Here is a 25,338-nt window from a genome sequence, read left to right on the forward strand (position 1 = left end):
TGCAGCATAATATTCTCCGGCCGCCGATATTTTTTTTCTTTCGTGGGCGCACAACAAGAGGTGAGTCAGGCATGCGGTGTGCCAGACCTATTATTGCCAAAAGGAAGAAGCAGGGACCCGGCCAGGCAAAGCTACAGGTGAAGGGCCGACTGTTGAGGGCGAGATGTGCTTTGACCGAAGTGGGAAGAAGCGCCGGCGGGCCTCTGCCCTTCACCGTGCCCCTTCGGCACTCCGACGGCCCTTACGGGTCTGCCTGCTGCGCCTCGGGAACCCCCTTCGTCGCCCTGGCGGGGAGAGTTCAAAGGCACGGCTTGTACAGTCAGGGACAAAAGTCTCCGGACCACGTGTTCCTCAAACGAAGCTTATAGCGCTATTATCAGACAGCGGCTGGAGACCGTACTTGTGGAGATGAAAGAACAAAAAAAATTAACTTTTACCTCCACAAGTGTGGTCTCCAGCCGCCGACTAATAGCAGAGCTATTGCCTTCGTTAGAGGAACACGTGGTCCGGAGACTTTTGTCCCCGACTGTACGTGCTCGGTCCCTTTCGTGTGGGGTGAAGGAGGAAGGGAACGAAATGGGAAGTGAAGGAGGTTAATACGCGGGGGATCGAGAGTATTTCGCCACGACCATGCTCCGTGGTGCACATCGCTGTTTGTTCGTCTTTGCTCGCTCACGAGGCTGCCCAGCTGGGTCCAGTGTGCCTCTCACGGAGTTGCTCCGCTCCGCATTTAATTGATCGTCTCTCGGGATGGGGGAGGCATCGAGTGCGACTTTGCTCGTGTCTTAGTGCAGCTGTGCGCCAGCTGCTCGCGCATGTTTCGTCAACGATAGCAGGCGGACTCGGAAGGAAAAAAAAAATGCGGCTGGGGTTTCTCTCGCAGAGCGGGCCCTAATCATTTTTGCTAGTTACTGCGTGCCTCGTCTGGTTGCGGGACGCGCCTGTGCGAAATGAAAACAATTTTTTTCTTTTTCCCTCGTGTAAGTTGGCAGAATAATGAGACGCCGCCCTGGAATGAAACAAATCTATAGTCCTGGACACGGTGTTTCGCTTCTGTTCGTGCAAGGAACGTGCCAACTTCAATAGCATTTTTAATTAAACGCCGCTCGAGCGATCTCGCTGCGGCGTCGCGAGACTCTGGTGTTTATGTAACTTCCGCCCCGCTCTGTGCCGTTACTGCTGTTTTTAACATTTTCCTTTAGCTCTGTTTTTTAGTGTAAAAGTATTTGTCGCTTTCAGTCTGAAATGTTCCTCACCCGGTTGACGGGCTTACTTGGCCGCAGTCATCGCCAGCACAATTGTACGCTGAAATGAAGACCCACAGTTTCCGTCCGTCTGCCCAAGAAGTGGACAGCGGTAGTGTACTGACGCACTCGTGTTGTGTTTTGTCTGCCCCGATGTTCGGCGCTTGTAGTGTTCCTCCCTGTGCTGTGATGGTGGGTCGTACTCTGTCGCTCTCCTTTTAATTCTGTGTGCGCAGAAGAAGGGAGTCGTTATTGGATCGCGCATACCCCGCGCACAGCCTGCACACACAGACACACGTCGAAGGTGTTTCCACATTCGTTTCTGTTGTTCCGCTCGCCCGCGGTGCACCCGTCAGTTCCGGCGTCAGTTACGCGTTTTTCCGGTGCTTGAGAACGGCATTCTCCGGGTCGACCTCATCGCATTCCCAGCGTGCTTCCCTTGGCACCTCAAGTCTTCCTCTACGTTGGTGCTTTTGTAACGCTGTCAGCGGAGCTCTGCGTGCTTTGCGGAGATGTTCCGCGCGAATCTGCCAGAAATGCTTGGTGTACTGCCATGCCATGTAACGCCGCAGCGTAACTGAGTCTTGTGAGGCCTCGTCGATGCCACTCACGTCGCAAGAAAGCGATGACGAGGACATCTACCGTGCTTGCAGAGATTGAAAATCGCACCGCAGTTTTAATCTCTTTTTCAATTCCTCGAAAGGCGGCTGCGTTTTCGGAGCAAAAATGGGCGACTTTTGCTGAAACACTTCAGTTGGCGAAAAGTTCACTGGCGCACGGAAGGACACATTGTAACTGAGCGTGCGTTTGTCCCCGCGTGTTTCTCTTTATGCGAGGTAAACGGTGTTCGTTGGGCGGCCGGTCGCACACACTGCTGTTGCCCAAGTTTGCACGCGTGGTGACGACGCCTCGCTTTGATTCGTGCGGAGAAAGGGACTCCACCTGGTGGCGTATGAGTGCTCGCCTGCCTCCGCTGCAAGCGCGGCGCGTCTTCCGATTGTTCCCGATCTTCGAGAGTGCATCGCCGGGGGGCAGTCGTCAGTTGGACGCGCGGCCATTGGCGACGGAGCGCCACTGGGCGCAAGGTTCGCTGCTGATGCGTCGTCCCGCCCTCTCCGATCTGTCCACTGTTTATTTTGAGCTCCCCGATGAGGCTGGCCGAGTATTGCTGCGCGACAAGCGCCTGGGGCGCGCTTTGCTATTCGTCCTGCACAGCGTGCTCCCTGGGAGCATCGCCACCTGTCCCCGCACAGTCGTGCCGAGAGTGGTGTTTGGGAGGTATCGCTTCTGCTTTGTCTCTCGTTGACGACCTGACTCTCCGTGTCCCTATTTACGCTACAGATACAATGGCGATGATGTCGGGCGAACCTGGTCCACATTCATCCTATCGTAATGGCTCAGGATACTTGACGCTCCTGCGCACAAGCCGCGCGATCACGAGGCGCGCTCGCATTCGCACTCTCAACCTCTCAGCTCTGCAAACGAGAAGCACGCCGGAACATGAGCCGCTGACATGCCCGCTTCGAGCGCGGCCATTCATAGGGATGCGAACGTCCGTGCACTCTGCATATCCCCATGGAACCGTCGCAAAATTTCAGTCTTGCTTTTTTTTTGCTAACATTAGGAATGTTATACTAGAGGCCTTTTTGTCGCCGGAGCCTTGTCGTCTCTTTACCCTATTTGTACAGGCAAAAAGAATTAGCAAGCAGCTTGGTATTCAAAACGCTCGAGGGTTATTGTGTAGAGGCTTCTTTCATTGCGTTTGCTAAGTGACGCGTTTAGAAGCTAATTAGCACTCCCGCTTAACTAAAGGCCCGGGTTATCCGCCTGTATGCTGTGCACAGGTTCCGCCAGCTGTAGCATATGACACACAAGAAGACTGTTCACTGCGTCCGAAACAAAGCAGTTTCGAAGCTGATCTCACGATTGCAGCGGCTGTTGCACCTCTGCCTCTCTCCCTGTGCGTTACTTCGACAAGTTATAGAACCGTTGTCCCGACCAGCTGGGCACACCCAGGGAGGCGGATGTCTTTCGCCCTTTCATGGAAGTCAAAGCCCGCGCGCTGTCCGGCAGCTGGGGAAGATCGATGAGGTCGTGCGCGTGTAACTCGGCCAGCCGGAGCGACGGGAGCGCGCGTCAGGCCCTGCCGCCTAGAGTACGCTGTTCGGGGAAGCAGGCGTTTGGCTGGGACTCCGGAAGCACCTGCCTGTCTGGCCGGTGCTGGGGTGACAGAGGAGTGAATGCGTTGTGCGCATTCGATGTGCAGGTACCGCTGGTGAGGCGTCCCGAGGCGGAGTAAATTTCGAGCAGATTTTTTTTCTTGTCACGACAAAAACCGTGCAAAACTTGAACATTTCTTTTGTAACACAGCTCGAGCTTGTTCGTCAGCGCTGTGTCTCGTCTTCCCTTTCTGTGTGCTTGTCAAGAATGCGCTGTTTTGCGTCGTATTGAATGTATTATTTGCTTAAACCGAGCAAAGCTCGGAGTATGTGTATTGCACCCGCGTACGAAGTCTGCGTCATTTGTAGTCGGCTCAGTGTCGCCCGTAGCGAGAGCCATTCCAAACTGCCCAGCGGTGTGCTGTGGCAGTGACCCCGGAGCCACTCCGTAGAAGCGTTGCCATGGCAATTTCGTCATCGGGGACGCCGGCCTCATTTCGAGAGCACTTAACTACAACACGTTTCCAGACATGCGGTGGATACTTCATCCGGACGTTTGCCGAACTCATTAGAGGCTCACCACTAGCCACACTCTCCTTGGCCCCCTGTCTCGCTCGCTGACACTCGTTAATTCAGTTCTTGTAAGCGTCTGTTTTTCTCTCTCGTTGCCTTGCTCGACCACGACTACATTTGGCCACAGCTTCTGCATATGAAGGCGCAGATTTGCAAAGAGGTCCCCGCTATTTTAGCGATGAAAATTGTCCCGGATTTGGTTCACAGTTCGTCACTAGAGAGCTTTATGGAGACAGTATGTCGGTATGAAGTCTTCGCAGTGTTTGGCATCTCCTTCTCTTGCGCCCCTCGAGTAATGATGGCTTCCGTATCATTTCTCGCCTGGCTCCAGAATTACTCCTCAGAGAGTTCCGCGGGGAAGGTTGCACCGCCACTTGTGTGTGCACCTCTTCTGCTGCGCTCGGATTCTTCTCTTTCGAGCCCACACGTGCATGAGTGAACGGCCTGCGCATGCGTGTTTTTTCCACCGAGCAGTTTATCTTATTCAAGGTTCCCTTTTTTTTTTCTTCACGGTCGCTGAAATCGATAACCGCATACCTTACGCCGCTGCGTGCTGCTGCCAAAGGGGTGGTCACGTTTCGCGCTCTCCACTTTTTCCTTTGATCCCATCCCCTTCGAAATCCCGCGTTATGCTACCGTGCGTGTATGTTTTATCCCTCGAATCTCCCTTTACGTCTCCCTCGTCGCAGCTTATTGTACGGTGGCTGGCGCCAACCGCTGTGCAGTTCTGCCGCGGTGTACTGGCGGCCACCGCGGCGTGGAATAAAAAGGAGAGACCTCCTTTATGGCGAGCTCTTAACGTTTCGCGAAAAATAATAATACAAAAGGGTGGTCGGGTTCTTTCATCAGAACGGACGCCAAGCGCGCGCGCGTCTTAAGCCGGCACAATGGGACGGCGACGCTGGTGGCGTTCTCGGGAGCCTCCTCCGCTCCGAGGGAACCTAATGCGAGTTTTCAATTTCCGCTTCGCGTGGTGCTTCTCCCTTCATTTTTCCTTTTCTTTCCCCGCGTGCTCAAGTGCGCCGCGCAGCCGGAATGGGCAGAAAAATTGGGGACGCGAACAAAGAGCGGGATGCCGCGCGCGTTCAGCCGGAGATGCCGAGGAGATGGAGAGCTGTCCGGGCGCGTCTGGAGACGTTATTCGTGAACAGCGTTGCTTCCCTTAAGGCCGATTCACACGACGGTCCGTTCGCCCGCGGCCCGCGCACTACGTGTTCATGCGTCACCACATTGAGAGGCGCGCTGTCGGCCCGCGGCCTGGTCAGCGCGCCTCTGTGTGCTGACGCATGAACACCTAGTGCGCGGGCCGCGGGCGAACGGATCGTCGTGTGAATCGGCCTTTACGAGGGAGGCTTTAGACGATGATTAGACGGCCTGTGAAAAATTAGGGGGCACAAACCAACTTTTACCCTCCCTCTTGAGGTCCTCTTACCTTTGCGGCTCCTTTCCAAGTTTGAATAAGCCAACCTTGACTGCACCTTTAGACGCCCTGTCAGCCTTGGAAAGGGCGCGTTCTCGAAGGTAGCCCCCGGCCGACGTCCTTTCGTCGATTCAGCCGAGTACGACGACTCCGATTCGTCGAGTTCACGGAGTGCCCCACTGTGCAAAGCCGGCCAGGCGAGTGCCGAGGGATCACCAGAACGACGAATTTTCAGCCTGTGCTCTGTGCCGCCTCCGCTCCTGCTTTTACGGTGTGGGGACCTTCGAGGTTGTCATCGGCTTCTCAGCCCACGGTTTCCCGGCTGGTATCGACGTTCACTGCAGCAACATTGTTTCCCGCACTGGTCAAGTTTCCCGAAACCGAAGATATGCGCAAACTAAAGCAGGGCACGCATGTGGAAAAGAAGCACAAAACAGCCATGTCATCGGAAAGGCTTCCTGCTGTCGAGACAAAGCCTGTGCAAGTGGCAAGCTTTCGGCAACGGAGCCGCCCGCTGGCTGCCTTGGTCGTCATCGAAGCCGCAGACAACGGAGCTTCGGAAGTCGTCTGCGCTATAAAAAAGCCCCACTCTTGATATCGCTTTGCTGCCAACAGCGTCACCTCGCAATCTAAAAATGTGGTTAAAGTTCCGCGACGCCTTCGGCGGACGCCAGGCGAGCCGGACCACAGCGGCGGGCCAGCGGCATCTGCGAGGCGGTTCTGGCAAGAAATTTGCTCGCATCTCAGTTGTCACTTCTGTCAGCAACTCTGTATTGCTCAACGATCCTCGAAAACGACATATTTTTCACCTTTCTCTTTATTATTTACTTCAAGAACAATCTTTAGCTCATTTTTATGGCGGCGGCAGTCGGGATCCAGGCTTCACGTTCTCGCCAACAAAGACAAAACAGCCGTGCTACGAGAAAGGCCAACGACAGCATGCCTGCGCGAGAGCGTGCCGGGCTGATTTCGTGTCGACGCCGTGGCTGAGGGCTCTTCGGAACTGCCCAGCGCTGTAATAAAGGAACTACTCTCGTCGCCCCTTCACTGTGAACCTGTCCCGTAATGAAATAAAGATACGCTCACTTCCGTGACGCCATCAGCAGCAGACCTATATAGCAACCAAGCGAGGCACACGAAAATTAACAAAACTTCTTGTAGCCACGGCTGCCTATCATTATGGCCAAGCTAAGAGTAAATGTGTGTCAAAATTAGAGCCAAGATGGTTAATTTCATTTAATGAATATTTATGACAGCTCGAGTATACGTTTAATCTGCTTTCTATATAGGATACAACGAAGTGTGCTGATGAGGGAAGCATTCATATTGCTTTAGCCTCGTTGCCATACCTCTTGTTTCTGTGGGTACGGGCGCTTCCGTAAGGCTGCCGAAAGGTGGTTTTCTGAAACGCAGCTCGGTAACCTTTATGAAAGTCTCCTTTCGAGGCAAGGTAAGGTGTTAAGCTCCGCCTTAACACCGCGATAGCGCAATGGGTTAATTCCCATATATGCAGAAGGTCATCCTCTACACTCATAGATCCTTGCTGGGAGTCCTCATACCCTCCTGGCGCAGTGGGGCAGTGGTAATTAAGCGATGCGACGCTGCCCTGCGATGGCAGGTGCTTCCAGCGGTGCACCTTGTGCGCTCGTTGTTCTTCGCGAACGACCAATCATTATTCAACTGCCACGGTGGGCAGGTTGTGATGTTGCCGCGAGGTCACGTGACCTGGGTGCTCCACCTGCCTCCTGGGCTGCTCTCTGGGGACCAGCTGCCAGAGCCATGCTCGTGTTTGATTTCCCGCTCAGCGCCGACGCCGGGTTTTCTGCGTAACGGGGCCTTTAACGCTCTTGCGTTAAAAACGAACGGCCGCGGTAACGAGAAATGGAGCGGTGTTTCTCGTCGAGCATTCACTTACGTTTCCCGTCAGAGGCGCCCGTTGAAGCTGGGGTCTGTGTCCCTGTAGCAGGGTCGTCAGTTAATTCGCTTTCGCAGCGCGATATTTTAGCGCAACTAGCGAAAACGCTAGCGAATCCTGCTGCCGCGGAGCAAACACCTGTTCTGAGTCTTTGAAACAGAAAAGGTAATAGCGCTGCAATAAGACGTACACAAGAAAGACTGACACAGGACATGCGCTAACTTCATCTGATTTTATTTACTGCAAAGCCAGCAAATATATAAAAAATTCAAGGCACGTGCAATAAAACACCGGTACAACAGGCATCAACAAAACCGTTCAAGGTATGATATCTCAGTCTTGAAAAGGTAGACCGAGGTATCACTCACGCAATCTAATCCCCTCTTCCTAATGTGGAATGCTTCCAAAAGCTCCCGCGCCTTCATATCTCCACTTCTGCCCAGAATCTTTATCTCCCGAAGCCGTGGCTCACACTTCTTGCATTGCTGGCATCTTTTTTGCCCCTGCCCATGTTCTGCCGCACGATTACACACGACGCACTCAGCGCAGTGCTGCGAAGGATGTGCACCTCCTAGATTTGTTAGTGATCGCGTGTGCTCAGCCGCGCGATCATTAACGCACCGCCCCGTTTGACCCACATAGGCTTTTCCGCAGGTCAGTGGTATTTCGTACACCACACCTGTGCAGCACTTCACGTACCATCTAGCCCAAATTGACGTTCTTCTAAACTGTTCTGAGTCGTCGCGGCAGTGAGCGGCGAGGTTCCAGCAAGTTGGGACTTTCGCTGCAACGCGCCGCTCAGTCGCTTGCATGTGAACCAGCCTTCAAGCAGCTGCCTGAACTGAAAACGGAGCACCGCGCTCGCGTCGACTCCGCCGGCAAGCCTTCGTCATGGCTGCTTCTGGCCATCGTGTAGTGACCGCTGTTTATTTGCACCGCATGGCACAGAGCCGGGTGTTGCGTTGGATCACCAGCCGAACGCGGTGAAGGCCCGGTCAGACTAGGCGGACGCGACTCCGGCGGGCTGGTCAGCTGACCCTGTCGCTGACGCACTAGTCTGCCGGATCACACCGCCGACGACGCCAGCCAGCGCGTATCGGCTCAGTGTGACAGGCTTTCAGGCCAGCGAGGCCGACGAAACCGATCGACCGGTCCGTGACAGATCGCCGGGCGAGAGAGAACTTCGCCCTGTCGAGGCGACGGCCTGCATAGCTGCGCTTCTATCTGCCTTCTCCGTGCTTAAAATGAGCAGAACAAGTGGCTGCGTTTGATATGAACACTCACCAGCGGTGAACTTTTGCCAGGCTCCTAAATTTCAGTCGACGCCGGACCCCCATCCACGAAGATTACACATGCACTTCGCAGGATTCGTGGGGTCGATTTCCGCGATTGTGGAGAGCAAATGAACGAATTTCTTCCCTGCTTGTTGAACTGGCGTTTGCTGCACCAGACTAAGCTGCCGCGGGTCGCCGTAGTTGTGTTCTTTGCGGCAGGCAGCTGCTACGCCAACGGGTGAGGGAGAGGGTGCGACTCAATGCCGTATCACTCCTTCCAGGAGGATCAGACGGGGGTGACCAAGCGCAACTCTATTGCGGCGGTGCGCTCCAACTCCGTTTCGGAAGGGGCGCTCATCGGAGTAAGGGGGGGGGGGGGGGGGGGGGCAAAGCCTCAACCTTATTGAATGGAAACCTCACTCAAGCTCACGCATGAGGTTGCGGGTCCAGGGCCCGTGCGTTTGCTGCAGCAACCAGTGGGCCTCATATTGTTACGGGGTGTTAGCCCAGCATCAGACGGGACAGGCCGCAGTCAGAAGGCACACCAAAACCAAATCACCCCAGCACAAACTGCCACGTCCTCGTCGTCGTCAACTGCCGAGCGTCAAAACAACGTCGTCATCGTATCGCGACTATGCGCCGTAACAATATGTCGTCAACATCTAAACCTGTCTGATCCGTGATGAGCATCTGTTCAACTCAGTCGTAATTGTTAATGAGAGTTTCGATGCCTTCAATTACTGACGGCGAAACGCCGTTTCATCGCGCTTACGGACACCAGCTCCGGAGGAATTGCGTATGCTGGCGCGTGAATTTGGCCTTTAGAGGACGTTATACAGCGTTGCTGTCCCCCACCCTCTTTCCTTTCTTTCTTTCTCTCGTGATACAGCTATTGATTCCCGATCGTGCATGGAGCTCAGATACACGCTGGCCGTTTTCTTCTGCGATTTTATAGCACCTCACCACGGGGTGGAGAACACGGTGATGTAACATCGTCTTCAGGGCACGGTTGAAATTAAATTTCTATCGCTGCCCGTTCGTGGAAGGACGTAGGAACCCTTTGAGTTTTCTTTTGCGCGAGGCCAACGAAGTATAACTGTACCAGCTTTTTTTCTTCGGTCGTTTTTGAAGATGCCGCCTGCAGCAAAATGGAAAGTTGCTCCTGAATGCTTTTTTTTGTTTGTTTTATTTTCGAATTTACTTTTGCCTCCGCGCGCCTTTTTTCCTCGCTTTCAATGGGGAGAAAGTAAGCACGTCCACGATGCAGGTATCCGAATTAATCCCCAGTATCGTCGCCTTTTAACCAGGCGCACTGTATTCGGGAAACAGTTGCAGTATGCAAGAGATGCGGCGTCTGCGCGTTGCATGTATATGTTCAAGCTGTTCTGTTTCCGAGGAGAGAGATGACGAAAGCGTTCCTTCCTTTTCATTTCCGTGCCGCCTCGTTCCCGAGCGAGTCTTCTCGTCGGGCTCGGCGATCATCCTGGCTTTTGTGGAGCGTTTCGCTGCATTATTTTTGTCCGTATCTTTCTTACCTCTTAATTCCGCCGCGAACACTTTGACTTCTGCTGCACTCCTTTCGTCGCTTTCTCGCGCCTTCATTGTGAGCAATGAAAGAAGACTCCTCTTTTCCTGGCTTCGTCGCGCAAACTCATCTGTGCGTCCTGCGCCGTCGTGCATCTTTTACGCGTGGCCGACTTTCGCAATTTTCCGTGCCGCCGGCAAACTCCCTTCGGGAAGTTTTTCGCCTCCCCCTCCTCTGCCCCCTCCCCACGTCTGTGTTTGAAGAGCCTCTCGTTTCACGCTTGCAGATTCGCGCGAGCATTGGGCTGGAAATTTTCGGAGGAAGCCATTGTTCGCCGTGGCGTTTATCTCAAAGGACGGGAATAGGGTGTGTGATTTAAAAACCGCTTCGTTTTCCCTTCTTGTTCTTTTTTCTTTCTCGGGTGGTATAAAGAGCCGTCCCTGCGCCATTTTGAGCACGTGACTCTTCCTCGCGCTCTTCCATTTTATTTGCCGTAGCGCCCACCTAAGATCTGAAGGTGGTCACTAAATATTTGGGGATGGGCATTTGCTAGGTCCGGGCTTAGAAATCCAGTTAGGGTACATTATGGAGTGGGCCCTGCATATAATTTCTTACTAATCACTGAGGGAAAGCTGAAGGCTGTGCACTTCATCCACTATGGACGCCCGAGGCATGCTGGGAAGACAGCACTTCGGATTGACATCTGGTGGCTTGTTTACTGTGCTACGGATTGGATTTTTTTTGTTGTTGTTCAGTTTCGTTTTCACTACTGTAGTTTTCACTGATGTTTTGTGCACTTTGTGGTGATGTAGTGCAGCTACGCACGCAGTTCATTTGAGATCCGAAGCATCCGAAGGCGTTCGAAGGAACCTGAGCACAGGGTCTGGTACCTGCTAGGCCTGAGGTCCGTTTGCCCCCTCCCTGGGTTCATTTACGCAAGAAGCTAGGTTTGCTCAGCGGGAAACTGTGCTACCTGTGAAAGAAGGGAACAAGGTTTTTTTTTGTGAATCGAGAACTCAGCAGTCTGCTGCCGTAACCACTATGCACATTTCTCGTAGAAGTCTCGGAGACATCTTTTAAAAGTGCTAATTACTCGACTAGCGCAACCTATGTTAACCACGCTCGCCGAGGATTGCGTTTGGTTCATTTCGAAGACTGGCGGTGGCCGCGCATTGCATGCAGGAATGGCTTCCACTTCATGAATTAATGCTGACAAATACCCGCATCTTGCACAGGTCAGCATGAACACGGCCGTCACTGACTTGTGGTTTCATGTTTTTCTTGGCAAAATCTGTAAGCGCTGCTCCAGCACATGCCGGAGCCGACACTCAGTGCGTTTAATCTAGTTTCTCATCGAAAAGCAGGGGATCGGACAAGTTTCTTACGGCATGAGCACAGCCTATGCTCGGACATAGGGCCCGTACCAGACTACACCAATTAAACGTTTCTGTTTTTCAGAATGCGAAAACGGATGCTTCGAAAATGTAGTAGTTTAATCGATAACAATTTTTTTGAAACATTATCCGCTCTAACAAGTGTGTCTGTTAAACGCAAAAAATTATTTTCCACGGTTGGCTATAATTGGCGGCATGAAGAGAAAGCCCTTTCTCGCTTCGGTGATCTTTACAGCTGTGTTCTTTTCTGCTGATTTATTGCAATGTAGAGTGATCATATTTTATTAGGACATATCGATTGTAAAACAATGCTTCCTTGCAATGCATGTTTTGCGAAATTTTGTATTTCTGCGTTATGCTTTAGGGCCAAGCCAATTACGCCCCCGCTGTCTCCCCGGCATTCCCACGGTGGATGAAGTGCCCTTTAAGATTTCCCTGACGACCGATCGTTAAGCTCAAGATGGCGGCCACGAAGGGAGTCTCTGTACTGCGTAAACACAGACAATGCCAGAGAAAACGCCCTCCAAAGGTTTTCTTTGGAAACTGCTTGGCTTTGAGCTTCGCCGTATCGTCTGTATCGTCTTACTGCCGCGTTCAGCCGATAAGCGTCGCTGGGATACCAAATAATTGGCTCTTGATGTGTGCGGGATTTCATTTCCTCAAACGAGTTTTTATTTTAAAGTGTCCTAGACGTGTTTCTGAATTTTTCCCGTACACAGCACCTCATCACAGGGGCACCTGCTCAGTTTTGAGGAAAATTCAAATTATCAAGAAAAAAGGTGTGGGCACTTACTCGACCATGGGCCGGTGCTCGTTATTTTACGGTAGTTTTTTTTTAGTTTTTTTTTGCGCGTCCTCTACATTTGTTTGTTTAACGAGTTCGATTACTTCCCGTTCGCTCAAGCTTTGATGTGCGCGCTTCCTCTGTGCTGCCTGCCTGACTACCCCCTAGCTGTTCGTCGCTCTATTCGTGCGGCGTGGTGTGTGGCCCCGAGTTCAAGTGGGTTCCGAGGTTTGAGTGGGTTTCGATTGATTCCGATCGGGTTTCGATTGATTCCGATCGGGTTCAGAGTTGATTCCGATCGCAATAAAATGCTAACACATATCTGGCAGCTTTTCTTAAAATGAACATTGTTAATTCTCGCCATAAAATATTCTGGACGAACTTGTATTATGCTCTTTACGTTCTTCGCGTGCATTCTTTTTTTTTCTTTTGTGCCCCTCGGCTGGCACCCTTCTAGTTCTTGGCCACGGATGAGACTTGTCACGTGATTTCAAGTCTAGTCAAACGCGATTCCCAGTGCAGAGGATCGGTGCTTGCCAGTGTCTTGCTATCGCGACAACCATCAGTGCGTAGTCCTTTTCAGCCTCGATCAGTTGCCCCTTATAAAAAAGTTGCCCCTGTCTCTAACTTTATAGACAGTCTATAGACTTCTTATTGACTCTATTCATATAGATATTGCTTTTTGTCTATTCATAGTCTATAGACCGTCTGTAGACTAAAGTCTGCTAAAAGTGTATGGCCATAAATCTATAGATTGTCTATAGACTGTCTATGGCATTTGTATTACCTATAGACTTTTGTCTATAGACAGTCTATACACTTTATAGACTTTATAGACTTTATAGATACTCTATAGACTGTCTATAAAACCTTTTTTGTGAGGGGCCTGCGAGGGACAGCGCTCGCACAGCTGGACGCTGCTCTCTGATGCACTGTAACGTCTATTGCAGAATGCTGACCGGGTATGAACTGAAAACAAGAGTATGTGCCAACATGCTCCATTTCATAGAGTTCGGCGTAGCGCACATAGGTTCCTTATCTTCCCGACCGTAACAATTGGTGTAAACTTTATTGCTGTTCTTTTTCGATGTTTTTGGCGGCTTCTCGGTGTTTTTCTAGTTCGTCGCCGCTTGAAAATCTACCGCCGTGTCGCCGCCTTGAGCCGCCAAGAACTCCTGTTGCGGCAACTAGATTTTCCAGACTAAGCTCGCGAAATGAATTCCACCGAGTGATTTATCCGCCTCTGTGGTGGCGAGCGGCTCTGCGAGAATGAATTGCCCGAAAACGGCCGCCACGGTGCGCACGAGGGGGGAGGAGGAGGAGGAGGACGGAGGAGGGGGGGGGGGGGGGGGCAAATGAAGAGATTACCCAGGAGCTTTCGCTTGCGCAGATCCCCAGCGAAGTCTGTGCGTGTGTACACGCGTGTGTCCTGTTCAAAAGGGCCCGAAAAATGTCCCAGACTGGAGCTGCGATAAGGAATGGCGGGAAGACTGTTAAACAAAAGACAGAATAAATGGGGAGGTGGTCTGAGGGGGTGCACAAGCTCTGTGTAGAGATATAAAACTGAATGTGCGAAAGACATCTCAGGCCCGCGAAAAAAGTGCATAATAAGCAGTGCGCCTAAATTGCATTCAGCTGACACGAAATTGCCGCAGTGAACTACAGGGACGAACCAAGGAAAAAAAAAAAGCTTTATTCCACAAACGGTAGCCTTCAAGAGCAGCTAGACCAGCCGTTTCTTTAATTTAGCCTTCTTTTTTTTTTTTTTTCTGTCGCTGTCGGCGTGCTTTCTGCTGCTGTTTTGCTTGTCGGCTGATGAGGCTGGATGCGAGCGTTCCGCTTAATACACGCAAAAGTGCCTCCTTCCTCGTGGCGAAGATTGATGACAAGGGCTCGTTCCCTGCAGCCTTGCTCTCACCGCGCCTTTTCTGTTTGCTGGGAGCGTCGCTTGCGTGTGGCGTGCACTCGCGGCGGTTCTCTTTGGGAGGCCGTCATCGGTCAGTGTGTCGGGCGCATCCGCCGCGCTTTGGGGCTCTCCCCCAGTGTGCAACCGTGCCGCATTTGTAATTGACGTCCGTTTGCGGCGCGCTGTTCTGTTCGCCTGCCGCCAGTGTCGCTGCTTTGTCCGTTCATTCCGTCCGCGTATTTTAGGAGCATGCATTGGTAACCGTTTTCTGCTGTGCTGTTCGCTATTCCTTCCGTGCGTGACATCATTTGCGGTGCAGGATAATTAGCTTCTACGCGAAACGCGTGCTGCAGTCGATACACTTAACGCGGAAGGTTTTATCTCCGGAAAACACGATCGCTTTTTAACGACGCCTGTAGGTGTGCATACGTCGGTGCCCAGACCAAGCTTCGAGCGCTTATCGCAACTTCGTGTGCTTTAATGGATATGGCTGCGCCGCTGTAAATCGAAAATTATGCCCATTCCTCGTGGTGTGCGGCGTCCCATTATTTGCGTTATTTCGGCCGTCTTATCTTGTGCAGGTAAAAGATGTCTGCACTTAGGTTCCCACCCGCATGCTTCCAGCTCACCTGCGCTATCTATACACACGCCATTAGATTTCGAAGGTGGCCCGCTGCTGATTAGCCTGTGCAGCGGCGCTGGCCGTGAGCGTGAGCGAGACCTTGCGCTGTCTTGGCGCTTCTATCGTTCGGCGAGGTCGTCGCGTGCTCAGAAAATATATACACGCTCGTTTATGCCTATACCGTATACAGTGGTGCCTCGTTAATATGTGCACTTTTGTCCCGAGCCAAGCTGTGCTTAAAGCGAGCTATCTGTGATAACAAATGGCCAAAAAAAAGAAAGTTCAGAAAAAAAAATTCACGCTATGATTCAGGTCTGCTTCGGTGCACATATAGTGGTGCCTAGTGAACTGTACATTATTTTGGTACCTGCAAGTGCTTTATCCTAGTAGTCGTTACGCTCGAAGTAATGTGTTGCAGCTTGACGCAGCTATTTGCCTGATGCACGTGATGGCGTCTCGTGGCTGCATGACCCTAACTCCTACTACGACTGCTCACATCGCCCGAACTGCGGCTCATATATCAGCATTCATTCGGGTGACAACTGCTGAATGCGGCTCTGTATGCGGCACAAGGCCAGAGGCAGAGCTTTCTCCACAGCCATCCGTGCAATACGTAAAATGGCAAGGCGCATCGACAGGGCACCGCAAAGCGTGAAGCCACCAAAGAGAACAGCTTCATTTCACAGCATTCCTCCGATGCCCTGCACTCAAAGTGCAGAAAATGAAACATCTGGTTGCGACAGTATCACTACCGTCCAAATTAACGCGATAAAAACACAGGGCCGATAAAAATACACAGGCCCCAGAGAGCTCGGCGCATTTTTCCCTCGCCCTTCGCCAGTGTCCGTGTTAATGAGGCGTAAGTACTACACTGAAAAAATGCGTACGCTGGCTACTAGCCTGATGAGCCACGCGGACACTTACCTGTTGCCTATTTCGCCGCAAACCGCTGCATGCCTGTCGCATGCGTCAGGTACGAGTGTGTGGGAGCGAACATATTGTCACGTAGTAGTGACGGGCAATTGTGAACACAGCGAACACAGCAAACTAACCGCACTGCCGCGGTTAGTTTGAGCACGCTAATGTGGTCTCATGCTAAAATTCGTTGCTGGAAGGACGTCGAGCTGCCTGTCAACGCGGCCTGTTCACCGTCCTGCAGTTGAGAAGACAAGAATGTGGCAGGCAGTGACCTGTCGAGTGCTGCTTTGCGATGCAGCAGTAAGCTCCTTTTATACAGACTGGGCAAGATGATGATGATGCCGAATCCCAACGCGATCCTTCGAAGGCCGACTATATACGCTTCGACCTCTATTGCCACCCGTGTTTATGCATGCAGGCATGGTCTCTCTGTAATGAGTGTTTAAAGGGTCGAGGATGCGGCGGGGAGCACAGGAGACGTCGTCGTAATCTCTCGGCTTGTGTGCACGTGCTTCCTCAGGTTTTCCCCCTTGCTTCTTCCCAGCAGTGAGAATGTGCTTCCATAACAGCTCAAGCCTCGCCACGGCAAGGCTCCTCTGGTGTACCCTGCTTTGCCCGTTGGCATCACTTATTCATGCGACGCAGTGTCTTGGCTTTCAACGGGGATGTCCACGCATACGCTTAAGAAATTCCGGACGTCTTTCCTAGCGGTGTGCAGGCGTACGATATACTGTGCTCACATTAGCCAACCGTGCATTCATTTGATTGGGCTGCCGCGCGGGTTTGCCCGATTATATGAGACAGCCAAGGAGAGAGCCGGCCCTCGTGGCTTGCCTCTTCAAGAACCGACACCGGGCGGTGATTTCGTACCGTTCATACGGGCGCTTCGCGATCGTTGGTTCAGGCGTTACGATAGCAGTTTAAGCTTAGAAGTGGTAGGGATGTGTGGTAACGCTATGCTAAAACTCTGTAGCGGGCGAGACGCCACGACGAAATGGAGGAGGGCGCCCCGCGGCTGTACCGGTGGTGCCACGGTGTTGACGAAAGGCTCCTCGTATGATACCCGAGCACGTTGCGGCGGGGCAACCCCTTAGTTGAGTGATCGCCGAAACCGTGGGCCTCGCGCTCTCCGTTTTTGTCGTCGAAGGCAGTTGCTCCTCCGCGCTGCCGGTTGTGACAAGGATCATCCTTCGCACGCAAGCGCCTCGGAGAGAGATTCGTCATGATTTGCGACGAAACCGCACCGCGTGGCGGGATTGCGCTCACGTTCCCTCCGGCGCTTGCGTGCGCAGCTCGGCGGGAACTCGCGCGAGTGACAGGAGAGAACTGCTCCGTGTGCCCAGTGGTCGGATAGTTTCCCCATCACCCGTTTGAAGGAAAGTGTGCGGTCTGTCCGGCGAAAAATCGATGTGCTGCATGCCAAAAGTATTGGCCACAAATGTGGGTGGTTGCATTGGAGACTGATTTCGTTTTTTTTTTTTTTGCACCTGCTTTGCCGCGTGGCCTTAGTTTTCTAGCCGGTGGCAACTTCCGTCGGGAACTTCGTTTCCGAGTGGGCCGCTCCGGCTTTTATTTGTTTTATTTCTTCCTTTATAGTGCGTTTCTAGGATTCGCTGTAAACATACACGCGCACATAAATTCAGGGAATACATATATGCGAAATGCACTTGATTACCTGTTTGTCTGCCTTCTCTTTCTTCGCGTTTCTGCCTTCTAAACGCGAAAATTCTTGCTCCCTAGCGTCCTTGTCTTAACCCGATTTTTCCGGCGATAAGCTTACTGTTCTCGCAGATGCCGTCGCGAGCGTATTGCTTTTGCTTCGCAAAAAAGAAGAGCAGAAAGAATTCGTTAGCAGCTGTCGCCGTTGACAAGCAGCTTCCCGGAATTCTCCACGCCAGAGTCCCACATTTTCCTCCAGTTCAGTGTTTACTGTGGCTGTGCTCTCGCGGTCCGCGAACCTTTCTTTCCCGCTGTGGCTGCGTGCAGCCCTGCCGTAACTCCGTCCGGTCCGCGCCATCAGCTGTGCACAACTGTGCGCTTGAGGTGTGCGAAATGCCGAATAACTTTCCTGAGCGTTGTTTTCCTAATTATTAATGTTTTGTTTTTGTTTTGTTTTTGTTTTTTTGCTCCAGTTCTGTCGCAGCTGCCGTCAGATGTGCGGTACTGCGGGAGCGAACGGGACAAATGACCTTTGGCGGGCCCCTGTGCTTAGCTTCGCAATGTACCTACACAGGGCAAACGAAGATCGATCGCGCACCGCTGATTTAACGATGACGTCAGTGGGCCATGAGATGAGTAGAACTATGTCTAAGAGGAGCAAAGTGTGCGCGTGTTGAATGCCCGCCGACATCATTTTCTTCGCATGTTTGGCCGCTGAAGTAGCGAGGGGAAGCGTTACAAAAACTTTTTGCACACTGGCAGTTCACCAGCAGTGTAAAGACAGCCCATACAGAGTTTGAATCCAAACTTTATTTCACAAATGTGCATACAGTCTTTAGAATGAGCCACAGACCAAAAGCTAAAGAAAATAGCTTGAAAATGCCTGTGGCTCATCTAAGAGCCATTACAAAATAATAAATAAATTAAACACATACATACAACGGTGGCAGGTCGCATACGAGCACACTATAGAAAGAATTTATAATATTTACGATTGAACGGATTGCTACACAGATGTAGGTTGAAACTAGAAAAAACAATTAAAACTGAACAAATGCATTTGAAAGTTATACACTGCTGGGTTGATGACAAATGGGAAGAGGACACCGATACATAGACAAACTACAATATATGAAAAGAAGTCATCGAATATTATTTACAAAGTACACTTTTAAATCATGTGGTCGGAGGTTATATACATGCTAAGCTAGTTAGATGCGTAGCTGTTTAGAACATTAAATATAAGGAAATTAAGTGCTTGTTTACCATAATTCGTTCTAGCGTGTGGAAGTGTCCATTTTGCAGTGGATCGGGTTTGAACATACTTTTCTATGGGCTTTAACATTGCGATATTAAGCAAAAAATTACATATTTACAATTACATATCTACATAATTACAAAAATAATTACATATTACAATTACATATTAGGAAGGAAGGAAGGAAGTTCATATGGGCAGCCCGTAGACAGTGTGTGCACTGCTTTCCCTCACGAAAATTCCACTTCCATGGACTGTTGACAACTTATTAGTACGGCTGCCATCGAAACATCTCAGCGTGCGAGCGCTCGTTGCATCGCCCGGCGCGTGTAAGACACTCCGCGAGGAAATGGCCGCTTTTGCTTAGTTGCCGGCGCATCTCGTTACATATCGTTGGGGTTATTCCACTGTTTGTGCTCGTCGTCTGGTGCGCTGCTTCCAAGCAACCCGGAGTCAGGAAACGGAAAGCAACTGCGCCGTCAGACGCATATCACGTTTATCACCTTCGATCGTGGTCGGGGGGGGGGGGGGGGGGGGGGGCGGATCGAATTTCGATGGAGGCGAAGTTCCAGAGGCCCGTGTACCAGCTGTGCGATGTCAGTGCTCGTTAAAGAGCCCCAGGTGGTCGAATTTTTGGAGCCCTTCACTACTGCGTCCTTTATAGCCTAGTTTCTTTGGGACCTTAAACTGCCATAAACCTATACTTTGTATTATTTATTCTTGTTGTTTTTCCCGTGCACATAACTCTCATTTATAACTGCAACAGTTTTTCAGTCCAGCGGTGTGTTGAGCATGTTCCTCCTCCTCCTAGCTGCCCCCTGACTTCTTTCTCCCAAGTCATTTCCTGCTCATTCGTCTCGAGATCGAACTGTATCTCCTCGAAGCGCTCACAAGGATTTGTCGGATTTATGCGCATGAGCGTGTAGCTACACTGGTCTCTCGTGTCTCACAGGGCTGTTTGTTTTTGAAGAGCCCGCGGGAAATTAAGCCTCATTTTTCAGCTTTGCGCGCCCGCTTTTTTTCGTTTTCTTTTATTAGGTAACTATCACCGAATATCGTTTTTCTTTCTTTGTGTAGGCGGGCTTTCATTGTGTAGCGCAGCCGCACACATCTATCTAGCTGCGCTTTGTGACGGGCTTCTGAGAGGTTTGACACAGAAGCCGGTGCGCCCATTGTTTGGTAGTTGTGCCAACGTCTCTGCACGGTTCGGAAAGGGGAAGCTGAAGGGGCAGAGTGTAAAGAGCGCCAGCTTTGTGTGCTCTGCCGATAAAATATATTTTTGAGCCGGCAGGTGGACTCTGCGCGTTTGCCTAATTTACCCGACGCGCACTACGTGGATGGGGCAAACGTTCAGGCAAAGACAGTGCCTTGAGACGGCCCACAATTCTTCCTGATACTTGTAGAGAGGAAGGAAGGAAGGAAGGAAGGAAAGAAGGAAGGAAGGAAGGAAGGAAGGAAGGAAGGAAGGAAGGAAGGAAGGAAGGAAGGAAGGAAGGAAGGACGAAAGGAAGGAAGGAAGGACGAAAGGAAGGAAGGACGGAAGGAAGGACGAAAGGAAGGAAGGACGAAAGGAAGGAAGGATGGAAGGAAGGAAGGAAGGAAGGACGAAAGGAAGGAAGGAAGGAAGGACGAAAGGAAGGAAGGACGAAAGGAAGGAAGGACGAAAGGAAGGAAGGACGAAAGGAAGGACGAAAGGAAGGAAGGAAGGACGAAAGAAGGAAGGAATAATATAAATATATAAAGAAGCGGTGCCCTAACATTGCCTCTCTCTTTAAGTACGAAGTACTGTGTCAACTAAGTAGAACACCCATTGTGGCGGCTCCGCCATACCCCTAGCTCCGACCCCGACGTTCTGGAGCTCGCATTCACTCCTGCTTACTCCTTCAAAGACATTGTTTTACTTTATCAATCTGGCCACGGTCTTTATCCCCACCCGTGTAAAGGTCTCTCAAAGGTGGTGGAGTGGCTTCTGCTTCGCCTGTGTACAAATACTTTGCTGTGCCCGGCACCTCTCAAACACTTCGACCCTTCTTTCTCGGGCAGCTGTCCGCACTGTGCGGAGAAGTCTTCGGACATCTACCACATGGTGTGGGCCTGCCCCTCCAACCCTGCTATCCCCCTTCACTCCAACCCATCCCGGGACGACTGGGAGGTGACCCTGTTCGGCTGCTCTGTAGTGATGAAAAACTATTGGAAAATTACTATCGATAGTAGATTTCGTAAACTATCAATAGTATCGATAGTTTATTTGAAACTATCGATAGCGCAAAAAAAACTATCGCTAGTGCTACTATAGATAGACTATCGCTAGTGCTACTATAGATAGACTATCGATAGTAATACGAGCGATTCTACTATCGCTAGTATTACTCTCGGTAGCGAAACTGTCTATGGTAAGACTATTCATAGAAGCAATATTGATATGCATTTGTTGGCCAGCGATATAGCCAAAACATTTGGTTTCACGGTCGCATGAGGCTTAACGTCCCAGTCCCACAGAGACTCAAGCTATGCGGGATGCCGTAGTGGAGGTCTCCGGGTAAATTTTGACCAGCTATGGTCCTTTAACGTGCACTGGGACAGTTCGGAAAAATACCTGGAGCTGCATCCGATGAAAGAACAAATAGCACAAGTTGTGCTGGCTTACACGACACTATCGTGCACTGCAGACGTCGTCTTGCTGACGTAACCACAACAGGAGTGCTTTTCGCACACATGCTTCGCAACTAGGACATTCGCACGCTAACATTTTATCCAGCAACTTTACGTAGGGAACATCTGTAGTGCTCGTTGATGCGTAGGCTGCGTAAATGGGCGAGTCCTGTCAGTTACTCATACCATCGCCTGCATACAACACGCTCGGGAAACGAAGTTTAGGATGCAGTGGGTACGCGCGGTTGATTTTATAGAATCGATAGTACCATATATAACATGTGGTATCGATAGCGCGCTGTCGATAGTACTATCGATAGTACTATCGATAGTTTTGCATCACTACTGCTCTGACCTGCAGGCCCAAGGGGCCTTGGTCGGGCGAGCCCGGGCGAGGGCCGACGCCACTGGGGTGCCGAACTAGGGCCCTCCACCTAGTACTTGTAAGGGCTGGCCCCCTCTGGGCCAGCTCATGCGTAACCTCCTTAAGTGTATCCGTACGTAAATGTTTTTCACCACCACCTGCGGACTTTACGCGAGGCTTCTCTTGTTTCACTCATCTCTTTCAACTCTCTTCTGTCTGCACGCGGCAGCGAATGTGGCTCAGCTCGAGCCAGTTTGTAGGCCCGTGCACTTTACTTCATTCATTTCTTTGTTATTATTTACGCATTTGCGTCACGTGAGAGGCACTACTTTGGACACATTTTGTGGACATGGTCTGCGGAATACGTCCGGTAACTGCTTTTCGTTCGCATGAGCCATAAATTCTTTCGCATTGATATGAACGTTTTTATGTTAATTGTATGCTTGCCACTGTCGCACGTGGCCCCGCGCGCCTCTTTTGGGTTACATCTATCCTGCAGCGCGCATGCGCAGTTTGCACCTTGTGGTAACTGCAACGTTTACGGTAGCGAATCAGCGATTGCGAAAGCATTCTCAGCCTACGCTGTGGTTGAGCCTTTCCTCTCGGTGGTCGCATGTTCTTGGACAAAAATTTCGGGTACTGGAAAATTATAAGGTACTGTTATGGAAATGTTGAAGGTAATGGTTCGTTCTTCCCATGTGCTGGAAAATGTCAAAATTTTTTCCGTCTCTCGCGTTGAGCAGTTAAGACTGCCAAGAAAACCAATGGGGAACGCTATTGACGATTGCAAAAACGTTAATAGCAAAAAAAAAAACAAAAAACGCAAGCCTGTCGACGGGAGATCTACGGGTATATTGTTATAGTAAAATCTTACAATGCGTGAAAAATTGCGTTTAGAAATTGTTTCCCGTTCAAAAATGCTTCTGTCCACAATTGTTGGGTATGTCGAAAGAACACGTCCCGGTCGGAAAACCATTCGCATACTCCTTCACGAAGACCCGCTCTTAATTACGTACACTAGATTTACTCCGCTTTAAGAAGGCGCTTCTTCGGCAACCACGTCTTACATTTTCATGTCGGTTAGAAAGGCTGCACTGATGGAAATGTGTACTTCTACACCATGGTGTGACACTACAAGCAGCGTTCGTTAGCAGCTGCCAGTGCATTTCAAGGGCTGCGGTTGCCGTCCTCTGTTGTGGACTACCAATGTCGACAAGATAAATTCTTGAGGCGTCGCTTATTCACATGTCTGGAAAGGACACCTGCATTAGTCGCTTGCTCTCCTGCAAATGCTTAATTCAAGATAGTTCTTCCCTTACGCTGGGTGGTGAGGCACTCGGGGATTTTCTCTTTACGTTCGTGCCTGAATGTGTTTCGTGTGTCGTGGTTCTTCCACCTGCAGTCTCCGCGTGTGCCTGTCTTCCTGTGTGGCTGCCAGGCATGCGCGTTGTTCCGCATTGTTTTTCTTCAATTTGGAACAAAACCATTCTGTTGTTCGTCCTCTCCTTCTGCGCCGTCTGTGAGGTGCTTCTGATTTCGTTTTCCCCCTTTTAGGGGCGTTCAGCGATTGTTGCTAGGAGCAATTCGCGGTTCCCGCGGCCGCCTGCAGATAGTCTTCCATCGGCACCTTTCGGAACGGCTGTAGCCGCTTCTCGAACACGTTCTTTACTTTATTTTTTCTTTCTTCCCGTCTATGCATGCTCCCCGATTTTTCTATCTTCCGAATGCCAGCGCAGTGCGGTTACATCACCCCGTCGGCGGCCTTATCTTAAACGCATCTCTTCAATTTCTACCATTTTTTTTTTCCTTCGTTTCCTCTGAGCCTCCGGCTTCTTCTGCTCCGACTTCATCTCGCACTGCGGCGCTGCGTGTAGGGGTGCAAAGCCTTGCACAACATACACAAGCGCACGCACTGCGAGCGGGGCGGAACGGGAGGTGGCGAAATCCGGGTCGTCCGGCGGTCGCGCCGTTTGTCCAGATATCCGGAAATTGAAGGAACTCTTCGAAATGGATGGACAGCGTCCGGAGACCTGGGCGCGGCTGCGATCAAGCTTTTTCTTTTTCACCTTCTCTCTGTAGCCCCGATAAGAAAGGACTGCGCGCCCCCCTGATAGGATGGATTTCTCTGCACTGGCTCTCTTATTTTTGTTCGCACTGCAGTTTGGTCGGTCGCCGCCCCTTTTGCTTCTACTCTCACATTTCTCTCTGCTTTATTTTTACCGAGCTTCGGATTCCCCGAGAAGATTTATCCGCGAATTGCTGACGCCGTCTCTAGAACAGTGAAGAAATATGGTTCCGCGCGCTCAGGATTGTGCTGTTAAAGTGGATTTTCGTCTCTCTCGTACTGCACTACCGAGCCTGGAAGTGTTTTGTTTGTTCTCCTGTCTCTCTTGACGTGACAGGGGCTTCCACATCCCGCGGCTCTTCATCTGTTCTCCCAGCTTTCGTCCTACTCGAGGCTGCGTTACACGGGCAGACGTGAGCTTGTGCATTTGCGCAAGCAGCGTCGTCTTGTTTGTGCCGTCGCGGGATTGTTTGGCAGCGTCTGCCTTTAGTTCTCATTCAACGCATGTACAGTCGGGGACAAAAGTCTGTGGACCACGTGTTCCTCGAACGAAGCCGATAGCTTTGCTATTATCCAACGGCCGGAGGCAAAACATGCCGAGGTGAAAGTCATTACTTTGTTCTTTCTTCGCCATAAGTGTAGTCTGAAGCCGCCGGGTAATAATGAAGCTATCGGCTTCTTTTGAGAAACACGTACGTGGTCCACAGACATTTGCCCCCGACTGTACTTCCTTTCGCACTTTACTCTCTGGCTTGTGGAAACGTGTGAACCATATGGCGCCCAAAGGATGGAAATGTGGGGTGTGGTCGTTACTGGATTCCAGAAATTTAATCTTAAAATATTCATTTAGTGAGTTAAGATTATCACCATGATGAAAGCCAGAAAGCATAATTCCTTAGTGTGATAGTAGGCAGCGCACACTTATCATCTAACTGCAGAGTCAAATGCCCGTTTATTTAGCATTGCATCCTTTAAGTAGGTTAGTCTCTGATTATCTGGCTGCTTGGTTTGCGGGGTTTAACCCCCAGAAGCGCTATGATGGACACCGTAGGGGTGGGGGCTCCGCATATTTCGGACCACCTGGAGTTTCTTAACGTGCATTGATATCGCGCAGTACACGGGCCTCTAGCATTTCGCCGAAATGCGACTGCCGCGGCCGGGGTTTCTGGTTACCTAGCAGCACACCTAACGTATCGAAGGCAGTTCATTTCAGCACTAGCACGTCGCACACAGGGCCGCAGAGCTGCGGATATCTTATGAATGTGTAGTCGGAGATGGCCGGTGCCAAGGAGTGGAAATGGACATTCGAGGAGAATTACAATGGGGAGATCGTAACGATGCGTCTGTTAGTGATGGACCGACACGCGTATATTTAGGTACGCCTTTCTGTCGTAGTTCGCACCACGCTGAGGAGACCTCGGGTTGAGTGCCGTTCGAAATCTTAGTTTTGGCCATCGAGTGTCTTGTACAAATTAGTAGTATTAGAATGTTTCCGCGCATTCGCTTTTTTTTTTTGTCGCCCATTAGCTACGGTTGTTCAGAATAAAATTTATATGGATTCTCGTTCTTTTTTTTTCTCTCCTTTTTGCCGGTTATTATGTTTGGG

General features: G+C 50.9%; 1 protein-coding gene across 2 annotated transcripts in view; it reads left to right on the top strand.

The window, feature by feature from the left end:
* LOC149341937 (proprotein convertase subtilisin/kexin type 4-like) overlaps window positions 1-25,338 on the top strand; it is a 223,629-nt gene that overhangs the window by 77,456 nt on the left and 120,835 nt on the right. The window lies entirely within an intron of this gene.

Source organism: Amblyomma mixtum, chromosome 5 (assembly GCF_055824585.1).
Source record: "Amblyomma mixtum isolate Tamu chromosome 5, ASM5582458v1, whole genome shotgun sequence".
NCBI lineage: Eukaryota > Metazoa > Arthropoda > Arachnida > Ixodida > Ixodidae > Amblyomma > Amblyomma mixtum.